Source organism: Trachypithecus francoisi, unplaced genomic scaffold (genome assembly GCF_009764315.1).
Source record: "Trachypithecus francoisi isolate TF-2019V2 unplaced genomic scaffold, Tfra_2.0 Lachesis_group3, whole genome shotgun sequence".
NCBI lineage: Eukaryota > Metazoa > Chordata > Mammalia > Primates > Cercopithecidae > Trachypithecus > Trachypithecus francoisi.
Window position 1 is genome coordinate 97748291 of NW_022681468.1, and position 9019 is coordinate 97757309.

A 9019-nucleotide genomic window follows, 5' to 3' on the forward strand; every position below is an offset into this window, starting at 1 on the left:
CATATTTTTATTAGAGATAATGCATTTGAAGCACCAAGATCAATGTCTGGCACAGGGGAGATATTAATAAATTCCCATTATTTCCCTTGGAGGTGAGAAGGGCAGTTTCTTGATTAGCATTATTTGAGAAGGGTTCAGAACTCTACTTCCTCCAATGATTCTCCTCATCTGAAATTCCCACTCCCATTCCACAGGTCATGGAAAAACTTTTCCAAAATGGGTTTTGAGGGAAAATATTTCAAAGATCTGGATATGTATTAGAAACACACACATGCACATACGTACACACACACACACACTCATATGCAAACAACCAAGCAACATTTTCCAAACTTATGTGACCATAAGACACTTTCCTCTATAGAGCCAAACTCAATTGGGAAAAGGCAAATTCAGGTTTTCTTTGCAATAAGTCCCTGTTAACGTTCAGACATCTTATCCAAGAAGAGATAAAACTTGAATATCTTATTATTGACTTTTTTTTTGTTTTTTGAGAGGAATTTCACTCTTGTTGCCCAGGCTGGAGTGCAATGGCATGATCTCTGCTCACTACAACCTCCACCTCCCAGGTTCAAGAGGTTCTCCTGTGTCAGCCTGCCAAGTAGCTGGGATTACAGGCCTGCACCAACATGCCTGGCTAGTTTTGTAATTTTTTAGTAGAGATGACGTTTCTCCATGTTGGTCAGGCTGGTCTCGAACTCCCAACCTCAGGCGATCCACCCGCCTCGGCCTTTCAGAGTGCTGTGATTACAGGTGTGAGCCACCGTGCCTGGCCTATTAACATTACTAGTGGTGATAATATTTACAATTCAGCGTCCTCTCTATGACAGAATGTCTCAAGCATCATCTCGTTTAATTGATGTTCATTAAGATCTCAAGATAATAGTAGCCATCTTACATAACACCACTTGCCAGGAACTCCTCCAACCACTTTACATAATCCATTAATTATTGAAACAATACTGTGAGGTAGGTGCCATTTTTATCCCCATATTAAAGGTGAGGAAATGAATCACAAAGAGGTTAAGCAACTTACCAAGGTGACAACATCTGAGTGGGTAAAGGTGTCAAGCCCAGGCAATCTGGCTCCTGAGTCCATGCTCTTCACTACTGCACCACCCATCCATCCCTGCAGGGACCCCTTGCTGGGTGTGCAGAGTGAGGCACAGAGATGGAAGAGAGAGACATTTCAAAGGAAAATAGAAAGATGTTCATGAAAAATGTGATGAATCCTCAGGCCATTCTCTGAGACTCTTCTGAACAAAAAATTTCTGGGCAAACCCAAAACATGATATAATCACTTCCGGAGGGTTGGATATTATGTGGCAGAGAATTTAGAGTGCACAGTGAGCCAGTCTCAAGGGCAGAGGGCCCTGGGCAACCCACGAGCAAATGTTTTATTAAACAATCCTAAGCAAAAGAAGTTTTGTGTTTTTTTCCTGGCTGAACTGAACTCCTAGTTTGACATGATGGATCCTTTTGAGTCTAGCCATGGAACTAGTCTCGGCAACAGTGGGTTGCCATCTGGGTCCCAAAGAGATCAACAGCTTGCTGACAAAGCTTTCCTTAATTGGACTAACCCTGCCCAGATAGCAGAGCCCACCTACTGCTCATTGACCTTGTGAGCCACATCTTCATTAAACCAATTCTAGGTCCGTTTCATTTGCTTTTTAAAAATTTAACAAATGAGCTTAGGTAGCTCCTTCAACAAATATACAAAGCCACAGATGCAGTCCTATGTCTGGCCAAAATATTTTAGACCACCAAATCAACTCAGTGGGGTTGGAGCCTGGTGTCATGTATTATTGACACTGACAGCACCTGCAGATGGCTTTGTTTTTCCTCCCATGGGCAGCAGTCACACTAATAAAACATGGAGGACTTTACTGCTTTTCCAGTATGCTTGCTTTTCTTCTCAGGGAAAAGAGGATTTATGGAGCTCGAGAGCCCTGCACCCTAAGATCCTTGCCACAATCACTCAGCAGGTGCCAACACTCTAAAACCAACAGGACACCAGCTCAGGTAATGGATGCCCAGCCCAGAGGCCTTGAAACCTCTCCATGAAATAGTTTGCCTCATTATGGTCCAACAAATGACAAACTATCATACAACCACAAGAAGGGATTCACAGAAAAGCAGTGTAGAAGCTTCAGATAACGTTTTGATGTAAGAAAATTTAAAATAGCAATATTCAGAATGGCCATACACTCTGGATTCAACTATGCCAAAATATTTTTGCAAGTGGAACCTAGTGGGAACATAATAGATAGAAATCCATTATTTTACTAGCGTGTTACAAAAATAATTTATTAATTATTTCATACTTTTAAATGTTATCAGTTTGGCCAACATCATATAAGATTTCAAACATAAAAGAATTATAATATCCCTTATAGCATTTGTATAGGAAGGAAATTCATAGCCATTGATTATGTATGACATGTCAAGGAGGTACATAAAATATTGCAATTAACCCTCACAGCAAAATTATAAGGTTAGATAGTATCATCTTCTTTCAGATAACACAAAATAACTTGCTAGTAGTTGACTATAGCAGACTGTGATATGGTTCCAAATCTTTACTTCCCCCCCAGTAATAGGATCATCTGTCTATACTCTTTGCTATGTACATTTGCAGTGCCCCTTGACTATGGATTTAGCTATGTGTCTTGTTTTGGCTGATGGGATGTTAGCAGATGGGATGCAAACAGAGGCTTAGAATGTGCTTTTACAGTTGGACCTGCTCTCTTGCCCCTCTGCCATCATAGTCTAGCCTTCTGGTCCCAAAAAGACACATAAAACAGAGCCACCCCCAGTGAGCCATGCCTAGATCAATCTATCCCGTACCCAACAAACCCCCAGGCTGCCCCACCAACACACGAGCTAAACTAGTCCTTACTGTTGTATGCCACTGAAATTTTGTGATTGGTTACTACCTAGCACTAGGTTCTGGCCAAGGTAAACTGAAAAGTGACTAAGTTAGAAGTCAAACCCAGACCTCAAAATCCATAGTCTATTTTTCCGAGTAACACAATCAAAGTCTAAAACTTTTTCAAAATCACACTTGATACATGGGCAATCAGGCTGAACCAAATGACATATGGAACAAGTTAGTCTTTTCATGCTTCTTGCTTTCCCACTATAACCTCCCACACCTAAATATTCAAATTAGGCTGGTCCATTCCCTACAAATGATGGTAAAGTCTATTAAACTTGTTCCAATACAAGTCTTGCTATGGTCTTCACGTTTAAATGTTACCAGTTTGGCCAATATCATATAAGATTTTGAACATAAAAGAATTATAATCTATTTTCAAGTTTGTTAATTTTTTTTTTTTACTACTTCAAATCCAATGTTGAGCCACTCTGGTAAATGTTTTATTTCAGTTATGTAATTTAAACCCCAGAATTTGCTTTTGGTTCTGTTTTGTAATTTCTGTTTATAACATTCTCTATTTGATGTCACATTGTCATCCTACCTTCCGTTACTTCTTTAATCACAGTTTCCTTTAGTTCTGTGAACATATTTGTATAATGGCTATCTTAAATTATTTTGTTACTAAATATGATATCTGGTTATTCTCACAAGCAGTTTCTATTGCTTCTTTGCTCCAGTGTTCCTCCAGTGTGTGGCTTGCAATATTTTTTTGAGACTGAACATTTTAGACAATATATTGTAGCAGTGCTGGGTATTGGAATTCCCCTCTAAGACTTGTGTTTGTTATTTTCTTGTTTATTTTTCAGTGATTAGATTTTAGTGAAGTCTATTTCTCCCACCCCCTACTCCCTACCCCTACTCCATAGTGCTAAACCTCTGATGTTGCTCCTTAGGGAAATACAGGTTTGGGTATGACCACAGTCACCCTGAGATTACCGTAGGATGAATCATATTGGTTCAGTTCTCTTTCTTTCCCTGTTGACTCCTAGCTGTTTAACTCTGCTAATTGCCTGCTGATCATTCTATTGTTTTCAGCAATTCCTGGGGCATAAATTTCTTTATAAAGTAATCCAATCAAATTATGACTCCTTTGGAGACACAGTTCCCCAGTTCATGTTTGAGATTTGTTCTGACCCAAACAGGATTTCTCCCAGCTGTTTTATTCTCCAGTTCTCTCCTGCAGACAAGTTGGCCTACCATGTAGACAGTATTGTCTTAAGACCTAGACCCATATGCATCAATTGCCTCTCACCAGAGAGGGCCCTTAGGTTTGAACTTCTCCACTCTCTATCGCAAATGAAGTCAGTTCCTTTGGGAAGAGATTAGGAACCACTTGTTGTATGGCCTGCTTCTCCCCCAGGCAAAGTCTCTGAGACAGTTCTCAAGCTGGAGGTGAGGATGATGACAAGCTTCTTTCTGCTCTAGCTGAGTGCTCAGTGGAGTTGGGGGATCAAGGGTGTGACATCAGACTGCAGTCTTCTTGGTTTACCTCTTCTGATATGGAACCATCAGCCCACAAGCTGCGGTGGCACAAGAGTGATCAGGGCCCTAGCGTTTTCAGCCTCCTCTGTTGCATAGCACAGGCTGAGAGGAAGAAGGGAGCCCTCACCTGTCACCAGCACTTGCCTGGAACTAAGCCTGGGCAACAGGCAGCTGAGGGCAAGATGAGAAATGCTGATATCCTGCTCCTCCCAGGAAGAAAGCAGTGGGAGCTGGGGAAAGAGAGAACCCTGTGTTCTTGGCCGCAGCCATCTGGAGTGGAGTCTCTACACTCAGCTGAGCGGGAGGGATGAGGAAAAGAGCCTCACTGAGCTGGGAGGGGAGAGGAAGGAAGAGGTCTTGGGGCAGATACCAGAGACTCGCTCCTTTCCTGCTGAATATTCATAGACTTGCTTGAAGATATTTGTCTTTTCATTTGCCATTAGGACCATTTATAGAGGCTTTAGTTTGTATGACTTTTTTTTTTTTTTTAATGATTTTCACCCACTTCACTGGTGAGCAGGTCACTTGGGTTCCTTATGCTGTCATGACAGAAGTGGGATTCCAATTACTAGTTTTATACATATAACTTTTTTCTTTTTTCTTTTTTTTTTTTTTTTTTTGAGACAGAGTCTTGCTCTGCCACCCAGGCTGGAGTGCAGTGGCCGGATCTCAGCTCACTGCAAGCTCCGCCTCCCGGGTTTACGCCATTCTCCTGCCTCAGCCTCCCGTGTAGCTGGGACTACAGGCGCCCGCCACCTCGCCCGGCTAGTTTTTTGTATTTTTAAGTAGAGACAAGGTTTCACCATATTAGCCAGGATGGTCTCGATCTCCTGACCTCGTGATCCGCCCGTCTCGGCCTCCCAAAGTGCTGGGATTACAGGCTTGAGCCACCGCGCCTGGCCTATATATAACTTTTGTAATTAATGAAAATGTAAAATGAGAAGCAAACAATCTGGAAGTTTTTTTTATACCAAACCTGCTAATTTATACATGTAGAAACTGAGGTCTAAATTCAGTGGCTCAAGCTGATTAGTAGCAGGGCTGAGATCTACATCTATTTGTATGTATACTCATGTTCTTTTTCTTGCATCAACCTTGACCTTCTTCTGCCTCAGCCAAATTCTTCTGGTATCTTCTGGTATCTCCCCTGGCCCCAGGCCCCTTTCTAGTACTAGCCATACCTCTCTTGCTCTAGGATAGCATGCCCCAGGGCTTTCTGTTACTCTTCAGCTACTTCTATTTTATTTTATTTTATTTTATTTTTTTCGAGATAGAGTCTCGCTCTGTCACCCAGACTGGAGTGCAGTGATGTGATCTTGGCTCACTGCAAGCTCCACCTCTCAGGTTCAAGCCACCTCCCAGGTTCTCCTGCCTCAGCCTCCCAAGTAGCTGGGACTACAGGCGCCGCCACCACGCCTGGCTAATTTTTTGTATTTTAGTAGAGACGGGTTTCACCATGTTAGCCAGGATGGTCTTGATCTCCTGACCTCGTGATCCGCCTGCCTCAGCTTCCCAAGTGTTGGGATCACAGGCATGAACCACCGCGCCCGGCCTCTTCAGCTGCTTCTTACTACAGGGAGCTGCTGCAATTTAATAAGGCAACAATATTCCAGTCCACTATAAAACCATACTGGTCTTACCTGTACCCAGTAGGTAAAAAGGTATTAAAATTAATAAATATCTTGGGGGAATGAAGGGGAAAAAAGTATTTAAGTGTATTTATTACCATGGAACTATATACTTATAATGATAATTATGGTAATTATATTTATAGTTTTCCTAAATAAAAACAAATTAATAAATGTTTGTCCCAATGGTGCACAAGAAAATGTATGCCTGTCTTGGATGAAGGCGGATGTGATCATTATAAAGAGTGTCTGCAGACCAAGGAGGATTTTCAGGACAGTGAAATGCTCTGCATGCTATTATATTAATGGATACATGTCATTACACATCTGTCCAAACCCATAGAATGTACAACACCAAGAGAGAACGCTGATGTAAGCTGTGGACTTTGGGTGATACTGATGTGTCAATGTGCCACTCTGTTAGGGGATGTTGATAATGGGGGGAGGCTATGCAGATGTAGGAGCAGGGGTTATATGGGAAATCTCTATACTTCCTGTCAATTTTGCTGTGGGCCTAAAGCTGCTCTTAAATATATTTAGTCTTAAAAAGGGGGTATCTGCCCAATGGCTCAAGAGAGGTACCTAAAAAGTATATAGGCTGCAATGCAAGTGCAAATTAAAAGCACATTGAAGGCGGGGCACTGTAGCTCAAGCCTGTAATCCCAGCACATTGAGAGGCCAAGGCAGGTGGATGGCTTGAGGTCAAGAGTTTGAGACCAGCCTGGCCAACATAGCTAAACCCCATCTCTACTAAAAATACAAAACTTAGGTGGGCATGATGGCATGCATGTGTAATCCCAACTACTAGGAAGACTGAATCAGGAGAATCACTCAAATCTGGGAGGTGGTGGTTACAGGGAGCCATGATCGCACCACTGGACTCGAGCCTGGGTGACAAGAGAGAGGCTCAATCTCAAAAAAAAAAAAAAAAAAAAAACCACATTGATTGAAATATCATGACCCCTATTATACTAGCTAACATGTAAAAGAGAACTAAATGTTGGTGAGGATATGAAACAACTAGGACTCCTGACAAGAAGGTAAATTGGTGCAACCACTTTACTTTGTTTGGCACTATTAAAGCTGAGTGAGTGCTAATTCTGAACCTAGCAGTTCCACTCTGAGATATATACCCCACTGAAATGCACACACATCTTCAGCCAGAATACCTGTACCAGAATGTTCATAGCGGCACCACTTCGTGAAAGCAAAAAATTACAAATGATCCAAAGCCCACTCCTACCCAGAAAGCAATGCTCACATGCAGGACATTAATTAAAGAATCATCACCCATGGCGGGAGGGGAGGGAGTAGAATTGGGCAGAGAGAAGCCGTGTGGGCTGCAATGCAAGTCATCATGGCCTCAGCTGACCCCCACGAGGGAGCTCTGAATCTGGGATAGCGCTTCCTAGTTGTCCCAAGTTAGGGTGACGGGGCTAGGCCTTCATACCCCACATGTCAATCAGCACTGGATGTGGACTGCCCAGCAAAGGAGAGTGACCTGGGCAAAGCAGCTCTCCTCCACTGAGACAGCAGGGGAATTTGTCCTGCAGTCCTAAAGAGGGAAACTAGGCACCACGAAACAATAGAATGGATAAGTAAAGTGAAGTATATTCACCGAGCAAACAAATTAGAGTAAATTTGCCCAAGGAAATATAATACAGTAATGAAAATAAGCAAAACACAATCATACATACATATTGATGAAGATGTGAAGAGAATAAGCAAACTGTAACCATACAAACATACTGATGAAGATATGAAGCCATATTCAAAGGAGAACATAAGATTGGAGCCCATGTGATGAAAGCTCAAAAACACACACACAATCCATGATTAGGATAGTGGCTTCTCTGGTAGTTGGGCTAGAAGTGAGAGGGGCACAGGAGGAGCTGCTAAGATTCCATCTTGATCTGAGCTCAGGGGACCCCGGGTATGACCACCTGTTGAAAGTCATTGAGCTGCACACATATGACCTGCACGTTTTTCTGCACGTATTTTATACTACAATTAAAAGTTTTAGTGGTTGGCAGGGGCGGAGGAGAGGGGAAGTGGGGAGTGATGGTTCAGCGGGTACCAGGCTTCCTTTTGAGGTGGTAAAAATGTTTTGGAATGAAATAGAGATGTTTATTGTGAAACACAGAGAGTATACTAAACGCAACTGAAAGCTATACAGGGTGAGCATCCCTAATAAATTCAAAATCTGAAATGCTCCGAAATCTGCAGCTTTTTGAGTGCTACCTTGACACCAGAGGTGGAAAATTCTGCACATAAAGTACTTACCACAAACTTTATTTTCTGTATAAAATTGTTACAAATATTATAAAAATTACATTTAGGCTATGCATATAGGGTGTATATGAAATATAAATTAATCCCATGTTTAGACTTGGGTCCCATCCCCAAGATATCTCATTGTATACATACAAATGTTCTAAAATCCAAAAACATCCAAAATCTGAAACACTTCTGGTCTCAAGTATTTCAAATAAGGGAATATTCAACCTGTCCTTTCACATGGTTCATTTTATGTTATGTGAATTTTACCTCCACAAAACTTTTAAAAATTAAGATTTTAAAAAACAGAGACAAAAATAGAAGTCTCTGTTGAGTTGAGAAAAGGATGGAGCAATAGACAAAGAGGGGTAAGCAGTGAATTAACCACAAACTGTATGTCACATAAGCAAGAGATTATCTGGCTGTTGTGGCCTGAAGGAAGGAGGAAGTTTCACTTGCTTTCATCCTCTCCTCCATCCGATTACCCATGAGCTGGGCCTGCGTGGAAGGAGAGAGGAGAGTGGAAAACAGAATTAGAGTCATCAAGGTTACCCTTCATCCTCACATCCTTCCTTTTGTTATCTCCCCACAGAGTTTGGTGGGTTTCGGGGCCAAGGCAGACCTAGAAGAGATGTGGCAGGTGCAGCGTTGGAGGCAGATTAAAGGAGAATAATAAAGATAATCTTCCCACTGA

The 9019-nt window shown here is 42.0% G+C and overlaps 1 long non-coding RNA gene across 1 annotated transcript; it reads left to right on the forward strand.

The window, feature by feature from the left end:
- The first annotated feature begins 6709 nt into the window (after positions 1–6709).
- On the forward strand, positions 6710–9019 carry LOC117069695. The gene is made up of 2 exons (XR_004431637.1): positions 6710–6749; positions 8918–9019. It is a non-coding gene; the product is annotated as an uncharacterized LOC117069695 (long non-coding RNA).